The 21,928-nt window shown below is 40.0% G+C and overlaps 1 pseudogene across 1 annotated transcript; it reads right to left on the reverse strand.

The window, feature by feature from the left end:
• Window positions 1-16,481: 16,481 nt before the first annotated feature.
• LOC143436132 (citrate synthase, mitochondrial pseudogene) lies at window positions 16,482-19,776 on the reverse strand (annotated as a pseudogene). Its single transcript, XR_013106337.1, has one exon. The product of XR_013106337.1 is annotated as a citrate synthase, mitochondrial pseudogene (transcript).
• Window positions 19,777-21,928: the final 2,152 nt, after the last annotated feature.

Genomic DNA, 21,928 nt, shown 5'->3' on the forward strand with positions numbered 1-21,928 from the left:
AATATGTAGGTTAGCTGGTATAAAAACCCTATGGGGTTGTGACCTACAAGTTGAGAACCACGGCCCTAGAGACACTCTTGTATTTAAATTTAACGCAAGTTTTTATTTATTTTAGAGTTTTATCCGAAGGATTCAATTGATTTTCAGACTCCAATGAACTTATTTGTGGAACCCAGGGTAGGTCTTATTTACTGGTGTGATATTATATAAAGTGAAAACCGGGTCTCAGGATTTCTCTTAGTTTTACTTTGGCGTAGAGATGCTGGTAATCTGAGAGTGACAGATATTTGGGTCTTTAGGGAATAATAGAAAAACTGAAAGATATTATTATCATGGAATAGATTTTGTGTCATCTTCAGTTCTCACTACAAAGAAAGATGTGAAAATGTGCTTTGCTAACTTTAGTTCTCCTTAGCCTGACACAGAGTATGCTTTAATCCCCAGAGAGGATTTTTTTTCCTACTTATTGTACAAGGTTTGAAGGCTAAATGATTTTCGGATGAAAAATGTATTTTTTTATTTTGTTGCTTTGTTACGACCAGATTCTTAGGGAAAAAGTCTGCCAGCATACCCCCCATGATAAGTTGCTGAAACCAAAATAGAGTTTAAATTGTTGCTGAGTAACTTCATTTTTATAAATCAATTTTATGCTTTGACTGACAATATATTTTAGCAGTATTTGATTGATAGATTTTTTTTTTAAAAAGAAACCACTTCATCTAAAAATTAACCTATGTTAAAACTGATACCTCTATTTCACTCTTTGTAAAGTGGTTTGAGTACATTTTCAAAAGACGTTACATATTTCTTAGCCACTATCTTACCTCAGCAGGATGACAGGAATATAATATGCTTTCACTTTGGAGACATAGAATCTTTCTTGTGCTCTTTCATCCAAATTATGTGCACTTGACACAGCCTTTGACTGGGTGTGTTTTCTTCAGTAGGGAAGATCCTAGGGTAATAATAAAGTTTATTATCTGTTTTCTGTCTAGTCTTGATAAGGGGGCAAACAACCCAGGATCTACCGGGCAAAATTTGATTGCAATGTTTTATGTCATGCAATGCCATTCAGAATAGTAAAATGGAAATCCCCAGATTTTTCTAACCGGGGTCAGACCATCATATGAACAACTTAGTCCCATGCCAATTGCTAGAGCAAGACTCAGGACCATTAAGCCAGAGTAAACAAGCATGGATGCCTATCTACATGAAGAATGTAGAGGTCATTGATGCTGTTCTCATTAGCACTGCCTTGCCCAGTTTGGGCAAAGAAGAAACGAAGCCCTACAAACCCTGTATGAGACAAAGATGGGCAAGGGCAGTTGTTCATATCATATTTATGCTTTCATTGCCAGAGCCTTTCCTGTGCCCAGCACATTAACATTTGATGCAGGGAATGGAGTGAATTAATTCTAGCCCATATCTGCCATCTTTTTACTCTATCCCAAGTCATCCTGAAGCAGCTATTTAAGTTTAGCGGAAACTGTCTTTACCACACGTAAAATAGAAATACCAATTCCTATCTTCGCAGTTATTTTGAAGCATTAATAATGTAATGAACTTACGTGAATATACTTTTTCCAATAGGACTCAAATAGATATGTTTATTTTGTTAGAAAGGTATGTATAAATATCCTAGTTCTGAAATTTGAGTGATAATTAAACATATAAACACGGACAATCCAATCTAACTTTCAAAGACTGTCACCTCTAACAATGTTTCCTCGAAGTTTACATCATTTTTTGTGTGTAATTATATTTACACATGCCTCTTCTGTGCCTCATAGAAGCCCCATATAGAAAACTAAGATGTTTTCTAGTCCTAAAGATATAGCAATGTAGGAGACTGAGCAAATGGTGACCAGTTCTAATGGTGCTTTGACAAAGAAGTGGTCACAGTATATGACCCAACTGTCCTCTTGTGTTCCTTTACATTGACATCTACAGGACAAACTTACTGGGGTGAGAAAAAGAGAATTATCCTCCTTAGAGGTGTGTATCATGGGAGATGTATGTGACTTGCAGGCATGGCATGCATGTTTTGGACACCCAGGAGTAACAGTGGAATTAATGTTTTGCACAGTAAGTACCCATTGGCTCTGAGATATATGCCTGGCTTCTTCTGGAATGAGTCCTGTCATATTACTGTGAATAAAACATGTGCCAGAAACATCTTAGAAGAGGACTGGTTTATTCTGGTTCATGGTTTCAGAACATCTTAGTCTGTTCTAGCAGAGAAGATATGGTAGAGTTCATGACAACCGTGGTGTGGGACAGAGGCTACTCACATCACGGTGGACCAAGAAACCTTTCTGTAGCTGGAGAATGTTTCTGTAAGTCTTACTTGACAGTGCTACCTTCTTTTCTACCTGTCTTCCCTTTCCTTTGAGGTTAAAAACTTTCATACTTCTGTTGGCTTAACATTACTGCCCAAATATCTTGGCACAGAATAAAAAGATGAATTACTCAACTTCTTCCTCACTTAGCCTTGCTGTTTGTAGCCTTCACTGGGTCTACAACATGTGCACTTCTCTATACTCCTAAGGAAAGCTTCCTTCTAGACATCATTTGTACTTGTCCAGGCTATTCTTCCTGGCAACACGTACTCTTCCAGGAGTGCACTTGTGTGTTGTTTCCTCCCACCCCTTAACCCACTCCTGACCTCTTAGAACTGAGTTGGATGCTCTTTTCTGTATCCTTTTAGCTCACATAAAATCTAACATAATATATTGTGACAAGTTTTCTTAACACATGGATTGTATCAGATAACTTGCTTTCTTCCTTCACTAAGTCTCCTTGAAGGCTATGCTCCATTTGCCATGGTGACCTAGAAACCTAGCCCTAGCCATGGTTAGTGGCCTGTACTGAGCAAGGGCTGGATGGCTAAATGCATCATTAGTTTTAAGTGTGAGTTTAAAATGGTAACTTTGTGTTTATATGTTAGGAAAACAAAGGGTCAAGTTTGATAACTTGCTGACACATTATAGATCATATAGAAACTATAATTATGCTTTATTTTTAAAATGATTTAAAGTTTCGGCAATACAAACAGTTGCAGATATTTATACCTAAGCATTCCATGGACACATTCCAACCCCATAAATGTCAAAACAGTAATGATCACACCTCATTGAAAAGCATAAAAGTTGCCTGGCCAAGCATTTTAACAGTTAAGAATGCCGAACATTTTGCTGAACCAGGAGTAAGCATTGAAGTGTTGCAAAATGGAATTAAATATAAATGTGTTTAATAAGAGCTCCCCCCCCCGTCTCAATTTTTTTTTATAGAATTAAAAGGTTTTATTGTGAATATTGACTTTTGGGTTTTCCCAATGGTTTATGAAACCCTAATAAATATTGTTCCTCAGGGAAAAAAAATGGTGTCTGATACTTCAATGTGTTTGAAATGAGGCAAATGTTTAAGAAAGTGTGACACTATGGACTCTTGAGTAAATGCTAGTGGCACAGTTAGCTTAGTGGAAACTGTTCAACTTGATGTTGATTGTGTAAGACAGCCATAACTCCTCAAGAAATGATGGATTCAATTGTAGCATACGTTCTGAGCCAAAAGGGCTGCACCGAGATAATTCAATATTAATTGGGAACACCATTCAGAGGTCAAGAATATGGTGAATTTATTTAGTGGTGAAATCAGATTTTGGTCTTGATTAGAGAAGAAAATAATTAATGGCAGTTTGGCTTATTCTAGCTGCTACTTGAGTGCCAATGCAATTAGAACTTAGCTCCTTGTTGTCATGCCGATGGTGATGTTTGGATGCTGTTCCTTTCCAGCTCATGCCAGTAAGTGCTATAAATTAGAGCCAACAGCCTTTCTTAAAAGGAGGAGACACAGTACTTCAATTGATGGGCAAATTCTCTCCTATGTGAATTGTGTATAATATGTGAATTATAATACTTCTTTTAGTTTCTAATGTATGAAATAATTGCTTCGGAGAACAATCCAAGACGCTGACGTTTCCTTGAATATTGTGTTTTGAAAAGGTCTATCAACTCACAAGGTGAGCTTGAGGTTATTCATTCAAAAGATAGTGCTGTGAGATGATGAAGAGTGGATAAAAGTCACCCTGTCATTGCTACCAGTTGGTCTTACTCTATTAAGGCCCATCAAGGTTGACTTGTACAGAATTTTCAGAGTCAAGAATGCAAGAGTGCAGCAAGATGGTTCAGTGGGTAAGGGTGCTTGTTCCCAAGCCTGATGATCTCAGTTTGATCCCAAGGACTCACATGGAAGGAGGAGAGAATGGACCTCTGACTTTGACATTCATGCTGTGACGTGCATTCATGCACAATGCACGCACATGCACATGCACAAGTGCATGTGTATGCACATGCGTGCGCGCGCACACACACACACACACACACACACACACCCCTACACACCAACCTCCAAACACAAAATAATTAAATGTAAAAGTTTCTTAAAAACCAGAATTCAATAGAGAAGGTTTGGGGTATATCACAGTGTTCAGTACATGTCTAGCATTCATGAGAACCTGAGTTTCAGTCCTCAACATTGCAGGGGCATGTGTAATTTAAGTTTCAAACTGAAAATTCAAAATACAGCATCACATCACAGCAGGCAATGTTATGAATCAGATAAATACCTTATTTTTTCAGTTCCTATGCTTTATTTTGAGTTGACATAGAGTTCATGGTCAATTTAAAACACTCAACAATAACATGCTTATGAGTTACTTATGACCCACAACTAGTAGCAGTTTTTACTAATGGATCAGGTTATCGCTATTTTTGTAAACATTTTTTTTCTAGTTTCATGGCAGCTGGTAAAGCTTCCCATTGCTGATGTGGGTAAATTCAGGTAAATTAGACTAATCTGGAATTGAACTCAGCTTCCAACTTTGACACTGATGGCTGGCTTAGGCAAAGTATCCCTTTTCCCTTTTTGTATCTTCATCTATCATGAGTTACAAGTTAGCCCATCTCATTCCAAAGCTTATTCTGGCAGTAGCCGTTCGTTTATGCCGAAGTGTTCAAACATTATGCCCATGGCTCTTTTGATCCCTAGATATGACGTGTACGATGCTGTAGAATAGCTCAGAGAGGCATAATGTTGGGAATTCCAGAGCACAGACATAACTAGAACTTGGCATCACAAAATAGGATGCACTTGTTCATGTCAATCTCATAAGACAATGTTAGGGCAAAAGAAAAAGGAGTGCTGAGAGACAAAGGGAAGCCAAAAAGTTAGACAAAACAAAATTCTGTTTTGGCCTATGCTGGGAGCCCAAGAACAGAAACTAGCATTGTGCATAGATTTGACTACTCATAAGAAACTGACAATATTGGCCCTTCCAGTCCTTTGAGCTTTGTTTTGCCAACCACGATGCTAAGTGAAGCAAATATGGTCTCGTATAATTCTCCCAAGGGCTTGATGAAATGCTCGAATGGAAAAAAAAAAAACATGAAATGGGTTTAGAGACATTTAAAAAGGTGTCCCAGATGACATAGCTGACAGGTTGACAGAGACTGCAAAGAACATTGCACACTCTGTGCTGTTCATATACACCATGTTGTGTTCTTATGTGAAAGAGAGACCATGGAAGAAGAGAGGAAATGCAGCTATCGGATCTGCTAGTCTTATTGACTGTGTATTGGGAAGACTGTAGGGGTGTGGTAGCTTTCATTGAAACGATACTTAACTCGGAGTTTTAATCTAAATGAAACATTCTCTTCAAAAAATAAATATACACTAAAGTTTTAAGATAACCATAAAATTATGTAACATTATTCTACCTTTTCCTTCTTACAAATTCCTCTTTATGGATGCACATGTGGCTTCTTTATTTTTTTATTTTCTATTCTCCCTCTTTCCCTCCCTTCCACCCCTGCTTCTTATTCTTGCTTATCTATCTGCAGATAGTGTTAGACTTTTCATGGTCTGTGCTCATCACTCTCCTAGCCTCCAAGCATAAGGTGGTGATTGCTTATGATGCTCTCTTTGTAGACTGTTAACACAATAGCAGAAACAAAGAAAAGTAAACACCACAGCCTACATAGCTCAGGAAACATTTTGTAAAGGTCAAGGTTTACTGATTATGACATCAGGACACCAAGCTCTATTTGGTTCTGGTTTTTTGACATTGCTATTCATCCCTTACCTTGTTCTTATCTTGGATCCAACTAGATGGTTATAGCCAAAGGCTCCTGCATATACAGACGCTTCTCTCATCTTCTCGGTACCTCTCAGGAAACTGCTTCTCAATGATGTCAGATTTCCTTCCTGCCCTTAGGAATGACTTTTAAAAGAATCACTTCCAGGGACTGAAAGACGCAGCTCAAGTCTCCTGGAGCTGAAAGTCCCGGGCTCAAGTCATGGTACCAAAATAGTTCATTAACCTGAGCTTTCCCTTAGTTACATCATAGTGACTCAGTCTCTTTTTCAGATTGTGAAGATAATGCTCCCAGCCCCTTGCCCTACAACCTTTGTCAATTTCAGTACCTTCCAAAGGCCTTAGGAGGGGTCTAAGGAAATCCTATAGGAGAACAATCACAGGAAATTGACCTAGTCGTTAAGAAGTCTGGAAAAATTACATTAGAAGAAAGCAGAGCTCCGCCTATTGCCAATTTTGGAATAAGGAATGAATGGCAGGCTTTGGAGAAATAAATATAAAACTTAAAGGGGGTGCATATAAAAAGTTCACTGAAATAAAGTTAAATAAATCGAGAAATAGGGATAATAGCAGAAGTTATGTTTTTGTGTACAAGATTTACATCTTGTAAGGACCAGTGTAAATCAAAGCCTTGATTTTTTTCTTTCTTTCTTAAGACGAAGCTTTCCTTGGACTTGAGATCAGTGATGTTCAAGTTTCTCAGCACAGAGCTGATTCACTGACCTGGAAGTCAGGGAAGGAAAGGCTTGTTTGCTTCAACATCTGTAAGGAAATACATTGTAAAATATTTAGAGGTTTCCAGAGCAGTTTACAATCACAAATCCTAGAGAAATAAATAAGATGTGTGATTTGGAAAAAATGACCTCATGCAGGGTGTGGTGGGGCAAGAAATGAACTTTTTTTTTCATTTATTTTAAAGGAAATTCATCAACGGTTAGTTGGACCCCATCAGCATACATTAGAGGCCCATACTGAAAAGTCCCTTAAGGAACTGCGCAGCAGTGAAGGAAGGCTTCATGAGTGACCAGATGACACATGTATTTTCTTTCAGCATAAAGCACGCTATAAAAAGTAAAACTTTCTTTCATCAGAGACACTTGGTACACCGTAAGTAATAAAGCTTGTGTTTTTTTTTTTGTTTGTTTGTTTGTTTGCTTTTTTTTTCTTTTTTTAAGAAACCTTAGGACAATTCAATGATTCTTTTATCACAGTTTGAGATGGGCACAGAGCTTGGGTATGACTTCTGCCTGTCACACATTTCTTAAATAAACAGGTATATATGTACACATAGGTGTGTGTGTGTGTGTTTGTGTGTGTGTATGGTTTCACGATCATCCATCCAGTGCTACCACAAAAAGTTTAGTAAGTTTACTTTTACTGATTTCGATGCAAACTATACAAATATCAGCCAAACGGACTATCATTTATGAACCTCAAAATTATAGAAAGACTGCGCATTTCCTATTAAGTCAATACGGACTAATTATCCTTGTACAAAAAAAAGGATTTTTTTTTCATTTTTGGGGTGTGGCATGGGCAGTTGGTCAACTAGATGAACTTGGACAATAGTATCTATCACCTGGAACCAAAGAGCCTTGGGCAGTCAACTGTATTTACCTGATCCGTTGGACTTTATCACAATGTTAATACAAATGACACAGATAAAAGGAAAAGCTAAATCTGAAGCTAAAGAAAGGAAGCTGTAATGTGCTAGGTTCAATGATCGCAAAAAGAAGACGAGGGAAGAGCAAAGAGATGAGAAGGAAACAATGCAAACATGAGCAAGCAGGAAAAGCTCCAGCCACGGTCTACAGTCAGAGGACGATAATCAAAGCCTAGGCCAATATGTATGGCAGGTAGTCCTGGGGAAAGAGACTGAGAATCAAAACCACAGCCAGGAAAGCCTACATGTCTCAAAAACATTAAATCTACTTGTGAGCTCTGTGAGAGAGATGCATTCCTTCAGTGAGATGGGCTAGCACTGCCAAGGACATGCACTTAGTTACTCTCTATGTCTTGGGTGGTTGTAGCCAGGGCTCACGTTAAGAGGGAGCCCAGTGTTTAAAACTGTGCTACTCTGGGAACCTGGGAATAAGAAACCAGCTGGGGTCAACCTGCCCCAGCCACTCTGTCTTGGATAGAAGACATTTGCAGGAGGTAGCTGGGAATGGGAGCAAAGATCGAAATGGCATGCAGGAAGACACCAGTGGCAGTAGGCTCAGCTTGTGCAGTAGTGTCACTCTCAATAGCTAAGAGCTGATCTCATTTCCCAAGGGCAGTTGCAGAGTCTAGCAGAGGTCAGCAGGTGGTCCGGCGCTTTATTAGCTATGATGTACTGTTGGATGGGCTAAGAACTTGTCAGCTTGAAGCTCTAGTATTTGGTTTCTAGATCCTCGTTCTTCCAATAGGGTGTTTAATATCTGGCAGCGTTTGAAGGCACAGAGATGTCTCTACTTGTACAGAGCTCAGTGCAATGTTTACTTTCCTCGTTCAAAATGCTAATGGGAGGCGCACCCCAGGACACTGGCTGCTAGAGAGGCCCTGCCTGCCTTCTCTATGGTCAGCAGTGGTTCCTGGGATACAAAGAAGAGAAGTTCCTAAAGAAAAGACAGATGGGGTTGACATCTGACCCTTGACTATTTGAGTTAGTTCAGCATCAGACTAAATGTAGGAAAGTAAGAATCTTCAACTTCATCTCCACTGAGGAAGAGTTCAATTTTAAACAGATTTAAAAGATGCTGGGTTGGTTTTGTTTGTTTGTTTTTGTCAGAGCTGAGGACTGAACCCAGGGCCTTTTGCTTGCTAGGCAAGCACTCTACCACTGAGGTAAATCCCCAACCCCAAGAAATGCTGTTTTAATCTTCTCCTATCCCACATTTTTCTTTTTTACTATGTTTCAGACAGCAGGGACATGATCAAGAGAGAATACCTTAGAATACATGAGATAGAAAAAGAAGCTGAGATTAAGAAAAAAACATAAAAAAACTTATTGGATGAAATTATAGTAGGGAACTTCTCAAATCTAGTAAAAGAAGTGAAACAAGAGACATTTAGAATCCTAAGTAGACATGAATGGGGAAGACACTCCAAAATTTTGTAGTCAAAGGTCAATACTGTACAAACATTAAAAACTTCAATAGAAAAATGCCAAGTCACCATAAAAAAAATAAAAAAAGTAAAAGGAAATGCCAATTCACTTTTGAAGACAAGTCCATCAGAATAATATCAGACCTCTCAGCAGAAACTCTCAAACCTAGCAAAGAATGTTATATTTCAGATTTTGAAATAACTTACTGCCAACAAAATAACTGTACCCAGAAAAATTATACTTCAAAACTGGTAGAAAATTGAAGATATTCCAAGACAATGAAGACATCTCACAAACTAATACAATTCATGACCAACTTGTACATACTTGTAATACAATTCATGGCCATAATTGATGAAGATAATTAAAGAAATTAATTTTGAGAGAGAGAGAGAGAGAGAGAGAGAGAGAGAGAGAGAGAGAGAGAGAGAGGCAGAGAGATGCAGAAATATGCAGAGAGATGCAGAAAGAGACAAGACAGAAACTCAATATTTTTAAGTCTTAGAACCCAAAAAAGAATAACAACAACAATCAACAAACAAACAAAAAAAATAAGTCATTCTTCTACATATCAATAATGAACTGTCTGAGGGAGAAGTTCGAGGAAGGATTCTATTTACAATGTCATTAAAAACAAGCAAGTAACCAAATACCGAAAAATCAAATTAACCCAGGAAGTGATGGGCCTCTACAATGAAAACTTTGAAACACTGACAAAAGGCATTGGAAACACTAGAAGAGAAAGACTTATCACACTCATGTAGAGGCGGAGCTAATATTAGGAAGATGGCTCATTACCCAAAGCAATCTACAGATTTAATTCAATACCCATCGTATTCTAACAGCAGCACAGATGTGACAGCATACGCCATTAATCCCAGAACCCAGGAGATAGAGGCAGGCAGATCTCTCTGAGTTTAACTAGCCTACTCAACACAGTAATACCCTGCATCCCACCAAAAAAATTCAATGGCCATCTCCAGAACTTGAAATGGGCTTCTGTGGTTCAAGAAAATGATAAAGGAAGGAGGCATGTGGAAAGAAGGAACAGAAGGTAAGGATAAAGATTGTATATTTTGTCTCATTCAAATAATATGGGATCAAGTATGTATTCAAGAATACATAGGCATGACATGAAAGAGAAAGAGGACTATTTGGGAGAAGGAGGGATGTAATGGTTTGTATATTCTTGGGCCAGGGAGTGGCACTGTTGGGAGGTATGGCCTTATTGGAGTAGGTGTGGTCTTGTGGGTGTGGACTTTAATACCCTAGTCCTAGCTGCCTGGGTGCCAGTCTTCCACGAGCAGTCTTCAGATGAAGATCTAGAACTTTCATTTCTGCCTGCCCCATGCCTGCCTGGATGCTGCCATGTTCCCACCTTGGTAATGAACTGAACCTCTGAACCTGTAAGCCATTCCCAAATATGTGTTGTCTTTTAAAAGTCTTGCTTGGTCACCAGGGAGGGATGGTGCAGGCCTTTAGTCCCAGCACTTGGGAGGCAGAGGCAGGTGGATTCCTGAGTTCCAGACCAGCCTGGTCTACAGAGTGAGTTCCAGGACAGCCAGGGCTACACAGAGAAACCCTGTCTAGAAAAACCATCCTCCCCACCCCCTGCCAAGAAAAAAAAAGAGTTGCTTGGTCATGGTGTCTGTACATATCAGTAAAACCCTAACTAAGACAGAAATTGGTACCAGCATAGGAGGGTATTCCTGTGACAATCTGACCAGGTTTTGGGGAAGACTGTGGAAGGACTTTGGAACTCTGGGCTAGAAGAGCCATTGGTTGTTAAGAGCACTGTGGGATATTCTATAGGAGCTTGTAAGATAATGTTGAGAACAGTGCAGAAGATGGACGCCTGGCTTGTGAAATTCAGAGGGAAGATTAAAGACTCTTATCAGAGCTGTTGCTGTACTGATTGTGAAGATTCTGGGGTTTTGGTTAGCAGGGGCTAAAGAATCAGCTGTGATTAACAAGATACCAGAACTAATAAAGCAAAACCTTTGCATTACTGGGACTATTGATGCTGGTTAGCTGGAGCTAAGAAATTAGTGGGGATTAATAAGAGACCAGCAGCATTGAGGTGAAATCTGGGAAGTTTTTGCTGAGAGCACAAAGAGGCTGTGCTCCAGAGATAGCCAAGATTGTATTTCATGCTGAGGCTGGACTAGGTAATATGTGAGAGTCACCCAGGTGGTACTGGTTTTGAAGGCATGCATGTGCAATAAACCCTAGCCTACGTGCCACCCAGGCTTCCTGAAATGGTGAACCAGGCAGGCGCCATCTTGAGTTCCGCTCCCCACAACAGTGGGACTTATAAAGTTATTTAGGTTGTGGGAATGAATAAGAAAGTAAGGGTTAAGGCTTAATTAGTGATGTGTTTGTGTGTCAAGTTGACAAGGGGTCAATTGTACTGGTTGGTTTTGTGTGTCAATTTGACACAAGCTGGAATTATCACAGAGAAAGGAGCCTCCCTTGAGGAAATGCCTCCATGAGATCTAACTGTAAGGCATTTTCTCAATTAGTGATCAAGGGTGGGAGGGCCCATTGTGAGTGGTGCATCCCTGGGCTGGCAGTCCTTGGTTCTATAAGAAAACAAGTTGAGCAAACCAGGAGAAGTGAGCCAGCAAGTAACATCCCACTATGGTCTTCTGCATCAGCTCCTGCTTCCTGACCTGTTTGAGTTCCAGTCCTGACTTCCTTTGGTGATGAACAGCAGTGTCGAAGTGTAAGCTGAATAAATTCTTTCCTCCCCAACTTGCTTATTGGTCACAATGTTTGTAGATGAATAGAAACCCTGACTAAGACAGAGGGAGACTAGTAGGAGACAGAACAAGAATGTGCAGTGGAGGGCTGCATGTGAATAAAGTACAAGGTTCCTCAATCATGAAAATGCTATTATTTTGCAAGCTTAGTAAAAAAAAAAAACAAAAATATATTGAAACTAGAAAAAATTAAAATGAGTTTGAAATTTTTTTTACCAAAGATAATCACTACACTAGACCTCCCAGTAGCTAAAAGTAAATGGGTATTTATTTTTGTGAATCTAAGATATATGTTCATATTAATCATCCACTTCCAAAAATATATTTGAAGCATCTTACAGTAATAATTTTTTAAAAACCCACATGTACTATAGCATAAGTAAAATAGAGATTAAGAAGGAATGTCATTGGCTTGAGAAAGCAGTTCGAAATGAGAGCATTTTTTTTTTTTTTTTTTTTTTTTTTTTTTGGTTAGGGATGCCTTGTGGAGTGATACACAAAACTTAATTACAGTAGCTCCTGATTGTAAATAATTCTCTTTGCAAAAAAAGAAAACAGGATGCATATCAATTTATATTACACACATCTTCCTTGCCTCTCTACTCCGAGATGAAATTTATCTAGTGGAAACTATCATCAATAGTAGATTTCAAAAAAACCAGATGAAATCATTTTTGCTACAGTTTAAGGGCATGATGGTTAAAATTTACACTGGGCCAAAACATTTCTATTGGGAACTTAAGTAATCAAAATGGATACAGTACTGAATATGGCTTTTTTTTTTTATAATTCAAGAGAGTCTTAGGAAGATGGATGAGAATATTACTTATGCAGAATAGTCCTTGATATATGTTTATTGACCAACATGAATGCAGATTAAGCCTGGACTGCAGAAAAACTTAAGATTGAATTCTTTGTATGTCCCTAAAATAATTATTCTTCACTATTAAAATAAGTGAATCAGCTTTCAATAGATATAAGGCATGCATTTCATAAAGTTATGTACCTTGTTATGAATATTAAAGACAGTTGTAGTTTTATGCAAATTACAAGGTGACTTTCATAGACGGGCTAGAGGCAGGCCATGTGGTATAAGAGGAGCTTCTGAAAACTTCATGCATCTCAAATAACTGCTCATTTGAGACCCTAGAGGTCCTAGGCACCGAGCAGTAGTTTCTAATAAGGTTTCTGCACAAATACCATTTGAAGTCTTATTTACCTTTTTGAAAAAGTATTTTCTTCACATATCCAAAAAAATTTGAGCCTGCAAGAATAAGGTGTGGATATGAATGTTTAAAACCCAATGTTCCTAGGAGACTGTGATACAGTTCTTCCACGTGAGTTCTGTCCTCAAAGGGTCATTGCTGCATCGCCTAAGAGGACATGAGGGAAGGGGTTATACTGTATATAGTTTGTCTAAAATATTTTGTTTGGAGAAGAATAACATTTATATAGTTCTAAACTTGAATTAGTTGCAAAATGTTCCATAAGAAAAGTTTCATGGAATAGGTTTTCTATAGAAAGTTAATTATTATTATTATTATTATTATTATTATTATTATTATTATTATTATTATCATCCTTCCATAAGTGAAAACACACCATACTGGTTTGGGTTTCTGCATGTTCTGGTTACTTTTTTGTCAACTTGACAAGAACTAGGATCATCTTGGAAGAGAAAGCCTCAGTTGGGAGCATACCTTCCTCTTATTGGCCTATAGGCAATCCTGTGGAGCTCTTTCATGATTGATAACTACTATGGAAGTGCCCAGACCACTGTGGCCAGTGCCACTGCTTGGCAGGTGATCCTGAATTGTGTACGAATATAGGATGACTAAGCCATGAGGAGCAAGCCAGTAAGCAGCACCCCTCAATTGTCTCTGCTTTAGTTTCTGCTCCAGGTTCCTGCCTTGAGTTTCTGTTCTTACTTATTAGACTAGTAGAGTCTAAGAAGAAAATGTTACAAACTAGGGACCACTTCTCCACCCTCACGTTCATCCAGCACACATAAGCAAAGCAACATAATTAAAGTCATACAAATATTACAGTCACATCAAACTTGTCCTTCCATGTCAAGTAAACCGGTAGGTGTGCCTTTGTCTGAAAGTCTGGTATTTAAGTATTGCTCTTATAGTGTGTTTATTTTTTATGTTATAAAAACTGCTTTGTACCAAAGTGTTAATTGAAAAGCAGTTATCAAAGCACACTTAGCAACAAGGAAAAAATCATAGCTAAGGAGAGGCATAATCAGATGTGGGCTATTTTAAGCAGAATTGTTTGTAGACAAGTGTTTGTGTTGCTGAAAGAACTGATATAGTGAGTTACTGGACTGTAGAATGAGTTAGACAAAAGACAAGGCTCATTGGCTCCGTAAGAGCGGGAAATGTTAGGAAAGAATTTTTTAACTCCATCAACTTTATGGGTGATAACATTTGCACTTACTGAGAGAAGCAATGCAGGAGCACGGTTGCATTAGGCTATGGAAAGGGGTAACAGAGATTTAATACTTGTTGGTGCTTGGCCTTGCATCATAGGCCTTTAATCCTAACTACGCAAGAGGCTGAGGTAGGAGGAGAACAATTTCAGGAAGATCGTGGGCAATTTAGTGAGAACCATCCTCACAATAAAACATGAAAACGGGATGGGAGATATGGCTGAGTCATAGGGAGTCCTTGCCCAGCATGAGTTAGGCACCAGGCTCAATCCTCAATACTGGAGAGTGGGGGACATTGAACTAGATGGCAGGGTACCAATTCCTGATCTGTTATTCAATATCTAGGTCTTTCCCCCACCCCTCACACACATATACACACTCATATACACACACACTCAACACACATATACACACTCATATACACACACACTCAACATACGCACATTCACATACATATACACACAGAGATACACTCATACACATTAACATGCACACACACACATATACACATGCATACACATTTACATGCATACTCATACACACACAGATACACACTCACACATACACATGCACATGAACACACATGAACACACTCACACATACACATACATTAGCATGAACACACTCACACATATACACAAATATGCACACACACTCATATGCACACACTCACATACACACACACACTCAACACATACACACACTCATATACACACACACACACAGATACACATCCACACATATTCATATACACATACACTCACATGCACACTCTCTCACATATACTAACATACTCTGTTTGTAACACCTCGGTCTAGATTCTGAACCATGGCTTATGCTCACTTTCATTATTAGACAGATGAAGAAAATCTTGCAGAGTACACTCACTCAGTGAAACCAAGGAAAGAGGCAGGAGCAGGGAGAGGCATTTGAAAAGAGGAAGTCTTCCAGAAAAGCTGAGAGTGTGAATTTCTTAAATGAACTTTTAATTTTGGAATAATTTTAGTTTTTCAGATAAGCTACAAAGATAATTCTTACCTAATTTCTGCTCATACTGGGTAACATCTTATAGAACAACTCATATGTCAAAATTGAAACTAACATTAGTATATCACTTTATTGAGATTTTTTAAAGTTTTGTTTCTACTATTCTTCCCTTCCATTCCTTACCTCCCTCCCTTCCCTTGTCCTTTTTCATTCCTTTCTTCCTTCCTTTCTTCCTTCCTTCTTTCTTATGATTTTTTTCTTCTGCTCTAGGTTCCAGTGTAAGACCTCACATCACATTTACCTGAAAGAGGTTTTAAGATGGCTAATAATCAGATGTACAAAGAAGAGAGGGAGAAGTTGTCAGTAGTGAGATAGCTACAAGGCAGTACTGAGTAGGTCTGGAGATAAGAGGACAAGTGTGAGAGTGGGGAGACGGTACCAGAACAGGTCATGTGACAGGCTGTGAGGAAAAGAAAGGCCCCAACCTTACCTCAGCCAAGCCCAGCTACAGTCAGGTAGAGAAGCTGTATTGTATGAGTGATATGGAAAGACAGAGAAAGACACAGGGTGTTTAAGGAAATTGGGGCAAGAACATGGATTTCCAGTCTTTCCCATTAAGATCTGGGTGTGGAATGAGATGAGTTTTCCTATAAGCAACTGGTGGGGCAGAAAATGACCAGGCAAAGGCTTCATTGTCCTTCCTGGACTGAATCCTGTTAAGCTTTTGGGATGATAACATCATTTACTTATATATTATGACCTAATTTATATAACAAGCATAGTTCTTGCTGTGTCTATATCATTCCCTGACCCCTGAAGGCGTGTGTGCAAACATGAGTGCGCACGCGCGCATACACACACACACACACACACACACACACACATCCATGTTCACCCTGGACTCTGTTTTGTCTAATTCATCAACCTTTTAGGTAGGTGTCACTTAATATCCATTTCAGGAGAGGAACCTGAGGTTTAAAAAGGTCGTGTTATTTTCATAATGCCAGACTCCGCGGTGAATAATGAAGAAGCATGAAATCTAACCAACTTCAGACATCAAAGCCCACACTTTATTGTCTCCACCAAGCTCAAGGACTTTATTTGTTTATTTTTGTTAATACAAACATTTTTATCATTTTTCATTTTCTGCAGAACAACCTGAAGTCTGTATCATGGCTCTATAACAGGTAACCCAGGGGTTTATGGTGTGTTCATCTCAACAGTGTGGTGCTGGAGTTGGGGTCCATACAAACACAGGCAGGAGTTTTGGGGATAAGGAGTGGGCACAACAGGAGTGCATCTCTTAGGGAAAAGACAGTAGAACATTCTGAATCACTGAACATTTGTGCAAATGGGGTTGTTAAGATAAATGCCGTGCTATGAGCTCTTACTTAAGGGAAGAGCAAAAGGCACTGATAATTAAAGACCGTTTCCTTGACAAGGGATGAGAAGAAGGCTTACTGTTTAAAATGCCCCTAGCCCTAGGTCTATCTAATATTCAATGGGAACTATGTATAATTGCTGTTCAAAAAAGAAAGGCCAGAACCCCTGGGTCCAGAACCTGAAGAGGCTGGTCATTCCTGAGCCCTTGTTCTGTGCCAGAGCATATTAACAGGAGAAACTTAGGTCAGAAGATTGTGGCTTATATTCCATGGAAATAAAAGACCTAGTTCACATTAAGGACTGATAAAGCCAGACGACCGGGAAGACCACAGATGGGACAGACCTGCTAAGAGAGGCCCCTAGCAGAGTCCAGGACAGGGAGACACAGAGCCTCCTCAGCTTGAGGCACAGCGGGTATAGAAAGCCTGGAAGGAAACAGAACACCCCCAGACCTTAACTTTAATGCTATAATTTAAAAGGAGAAATAGATACAAATGTTGGGTGCTGGTCACAATAAATACCATGCCATTTATGGTCATCAGATAGCATAAAAAGTTGCCAAAGCACCTCCAGCTATAACCAAAAGATATTGCTAGGTAGGAGGTGCTGGTGTGTATGGGAAAAGGCCCTAGCATTTGACAGAGCTGGCATCCAACATGGTTTCTATGGACATAAAGGGGACCTGTCCATGGCCTAAATGATTTAGGGGCTGGCAGAATAGAAACAAAAGCGTCACTGAGTGACTGCAGCTTTCCTGTAACCTGCTTTGACTTAAGGAAGAGAGGAGCCGGACTCTTACTCTAGAGATGGTGGGTAGCCAGATCTAACCCTGACCACCTGCATCAGTCCCGGTCATTCTACGGACTGGGGGGAGGGGGTAACTCATACCAGGAGGGGGAGGTGAGCTGGTGAGGAGAGAAGGGGGTCACTTTGTCTTTCAAGTCTTTGTTTATATTTTAACCTCAAATGTATTTTCAGTGCCTCAGATACAGTTTAATCTTAAGTCTTAAAAGCAAACAAAACAAAATTATACTTTATTTTAAAGCTTCCTCCCCCCGGGCCCCAGTCTCCCATTTTACCCTGATTTAGAGTTCACAAACTTCATCAGAGCATCCGTGCTCATGGACTTAGGCCTTTCTAGAGGGAAGCCTAGGGCTCTGCTCCAGATGAGCTGGGCCAGTACACCCAGTGCCCTCGACACGCCGAACAGGACTGTGTAGTAATTCATCTCCGTCATGCCATAGTACTGGAGTAGCACTCCGCTGTGAGCATCTACGTTGGGCCAAGGGTTCTTGGCTTTTCCTTGCTCTAAGAGGATATCAGGCACAATCTTGTACAGCTGAGCAACCAGCTTAAACATGGGATCTTTAGGCAGATATTTCAGAGCGAACTCTCGCTGACAGGCGTAACGTGGATCAGTCTTCCTTAGCACCGCATGACCATATCCTGGGACAACCCGTCCCGTGTTGAGTGTGTTCCAGATGTAGTTTCGTAACTTCTCATCTGACGCGTCTTTGCCAACTTCCTTCTGCAGCCGCGTCAGCCAGACAAGCACCTCCTGATTTGCTAGTCCATGTAGAGGCCCCGCCAGCCCATTCAGGGCTGCTGCAAAGGATAGGTAAGGGTCTGAGAGGGCACTGCCCACCAAATGGCATGTGTGGGCGCTTACATTACCACCCTCATGGTCGCTGTGGATGGTGAGGTACATACGCATGAGCTCGGTGAACTGAGGGTCCGTGTAGCCTAACATGTTGGTAAAATTGTGGGACCAGTCCAGCTTAGGGTCAATGGCCTCAATATTTCTGTTCTCCCGGTACAGATTCCGGTAGATCTTTGCTGCAACACATGGTAGCTTGGCAATCAGGTCCATGCAGTCTTCATAGATGAGCTCCCAGTACTTAGCCTTGTTCATTCCCTCTGCATACGCTCGGGCAAAGTTGCTTTCACCGCTGAGGACTGTGATGGCTGCACTGAGTTGAGACATAGGGTGCAGTTTGGTCGGAAAATTGTCTAGCATGGTGACCACATAAGAAGGTAGAGCTGCCCTTTTGGCCCATTCTTGTGAGAGCCAAGATACCTGTTCCTCTGTGGGTATCTGTCCAGTTACTAGCAGCCAAAACAAGCCTTCGGGGAGGGGTTCTTCCCCACCCTTAGCCTTAGGAAGCAGTTTCTGACATTCAAGGATACTATAGCCTCGGAAACGGATGCCCTCATTAGGATCAAGAACCGATGTCTCATACACAAGTCCCTTCATGCCTCTCATGCCACCGTACATCATGTCCACAGTGATTTCACCCAAGACTGTCTTCCCATGTTGCTGTCTGAAGGTCTTAACCCTGGTCTGCTCCTTAGGTATCAGATTGCTCAGTACAACTTTCAAATTCGTAGAAGCACCACTGGTGTGCCGGGCGGCAAGGATGAGGCAGGATGAGTTCTTGGCTGCCAAGAACCGGGCTGCCGCAGTGAGAAGAGCCATGGTGGGCAAATTCCAGGACCTGGTGGGAAGGGATCGAAGGGAGAGAGCTGCAGTTGCCAACAGGAGCTCGCGCCGCTGTGATGGAGACCGAGCCAACCGGCCGACAAGGTTGAAAGAACAAGCTCAAGGACTTTTGATTTGCACTTATCAGAGATTGTAGTGTAATTCTCTTCCTCCTTCAAGCGGACTGCTAAATCCTACAGTGTCGTATTTTATCAGCAACTTTCCAAAGGAATGAAGCTACTTGGGACTTTGATGTCCTGAACTGCCCCTTTGAGGCTCAGATCGGCCTGTTTCTCCATGGGTAGAGATTACGTAATAAACGTTCCTCGAAGAGGCTCAGTCGTTGGAGTAATGGGGTCAGCTTAACCTCATATTATAAGCAATTATACATTTTCAAAATTCAACTTACTTAGGAGGGGCGACCTCGACCTATATTGCTGTCTAGAAATTCTCCCACATCGTTGACCGAAACCGGCCCTAAGGGGCCACGTGAGCAACCGCACACGCACACGTGCACGCACACGCATGCGTAGTTATAGACTAGGGAGGAAAAGGGGTGTGACAATGACATCAGGGATTTTGACCAAGTAACTCAAAGGAAAAGGAAGCTGCAACAACTGTTTCCTGGCTTCAGTCCACATGGAATTTTGGTGCCCCTGAAGGCGAAACATTTGAACTTAAGTCACAGAATCTCCCCTCTGACTTTCCCCTCTTTGACTTGTCTGTTTTCCTCTTTGCCAGTACTGTCCAGAGTTACAGGCTTTTTGCATTGCTTTTTGAATAAATTATCCATCAGGGATATTTTGCCTCAACTTGGCCAAATTATTAAAAATTCAGCATTGGCTCTATCACAATATTGACCTTCAAGACAGATGAGCTGGAATTGTCTTGGCTTTCTGTTGGACTGGTACTTACATTTATTTGATAGTGTGAAGAAAATCACACTACAATCTCTGATAAGTGCAAATTAAAGTTTTTGAGCTTGTCCTTTCAACCTTTTTGGCCTGTTGGCTCGGTCTCCATCACAGCAGCACCCACCCCTGTTGGCTCCTGATGGAATTTAGAATTATAACTGTCTTTTTAGATTATTTTTCTTCTATCTCAATAGGTCACTATTTGCTCATTGAACTTGATAGTTAACACCCCTGTTTGTAATAGACAGATGTTATAGGTCCATAGTCTCTGGTCTTCATGTTTTCTAACTACAGACTTGCTTTAGGTAGATGCATCAGACCTGTGGTACTAAAATCTACATAATATGCAACCAACAACCAACCAACCAAGCTGTCTTCACCCCCTGACTTTAACCATTCATCTACTTGACAACATCCTTCTTTGAACATCTAATAGTCAACACCAAGTCTGGAACGAAACTCTTGGGTGACCCAAACTTTTCCCTTTCGATGTTTTCTCACACATTAAGGTGCACTATCAGGAGCTGTTACTGGTTTCTGGAGTTCTCTCATTCTCCATTTTTTTTTTATACACAATTAAGTTTTCTTAGAAGGAGGAAATATGGAGACAATGTGTGGAGCAGAGACTGAAGGAAAGGCCATGCAAAAACTGCCTCATATGCTTTTCAATTACACATACATTACTGTACTCCACAAAACACCTACCTTGCTTACCTTCATGACACCTATCTCACCCACTGTCTCCATTGTGCTTCATCTAAAAGGTTAAGATTGTCATCCCCAGTAATATATGAGTAGTTCCTGATTCCTGTCAGATTCATTGTCTCCTTCTCTATACAACACATGCCTTCTTGTGGTTGTGTATCTGTTTAATTAAAATCTTGAATAAGATTTTATTCATTGCACTGCTCAGTCTGTATCCACCTTTTCCTCATAAACAAAAGTCAAGTAAGGCCGAATGTTTTGTCCTCCCCAGGAGGATAAAAACTTTACAAGGACAAGCTTCTGTCTCAGCATGTAGCAAATGTTCACAACTCTCCATTGTTTGAACTGGAGCTCACCACTTTCCTTTTGAATGTCTTGTCTAGTTCTCAGTTTCTGTGAACCTCGAAGTACGCAAATGTCCATTTTCATCTTCCATATGAACCTCAATACTGTTAATGAAAACAGATATAAAAGTTTAGTTCTTTTAAGGGATCATTTGTTATTAGCATGGTTTGGAAATCTGTTTTTGGAATCTTTTATCTCACATAAGAGATATTATGTGATGATGTACCATCCTAAGCATGAAATTCTGGTTTTTGTTGTTGTTGTTCTGACAGTTGATACAGAGATAAAAGACATAGGTGGTAAAGAATGACCAGCATGAAGAAGTGATAAATCATTGGTATATATCATTGAGTTGATATAAATCACTGAATGCTTATAATGTGAAAGGCTACCTTGTTGGATTTCTTTCAAATGACTTTCACGTTTTGTAAAAAACATGCAAGCTGTATTTTGTTGTTGATAGTGGTAGTTTAATTTTCCAATAGAGAATATGAAATTTGATATTTAACAGTTTGTCTGAGGTGAGGTCAAATGTATAGTTGTAGTGGAACATAAATGTCACTTCTGTTCATTTCAAATACTATTTTTTAAACTTTATCATCATGCATATTATTAGAATTATGATGAATTTTGAAATGTGTTATCCCTTTGGAATGACATGATTTTATTGTGCTGTA

This window comes from Arvicanthis niloticus, chromosome 22, assembly GCF_011762505.2.
Source record: "Arvicanthis niloticus isolate mArvNil1 chromosome 22, mArvNil1.pat.X, whole genome shotgun sequence".
In the NCBI taxonomy this organism is placed as follows: domain Eukaryota; kingdom Metazoa; phylum Chordata; class Mammalia; order Rodentia; family Muridae; genus Arvicanthis; species Arvicanthis niloticus.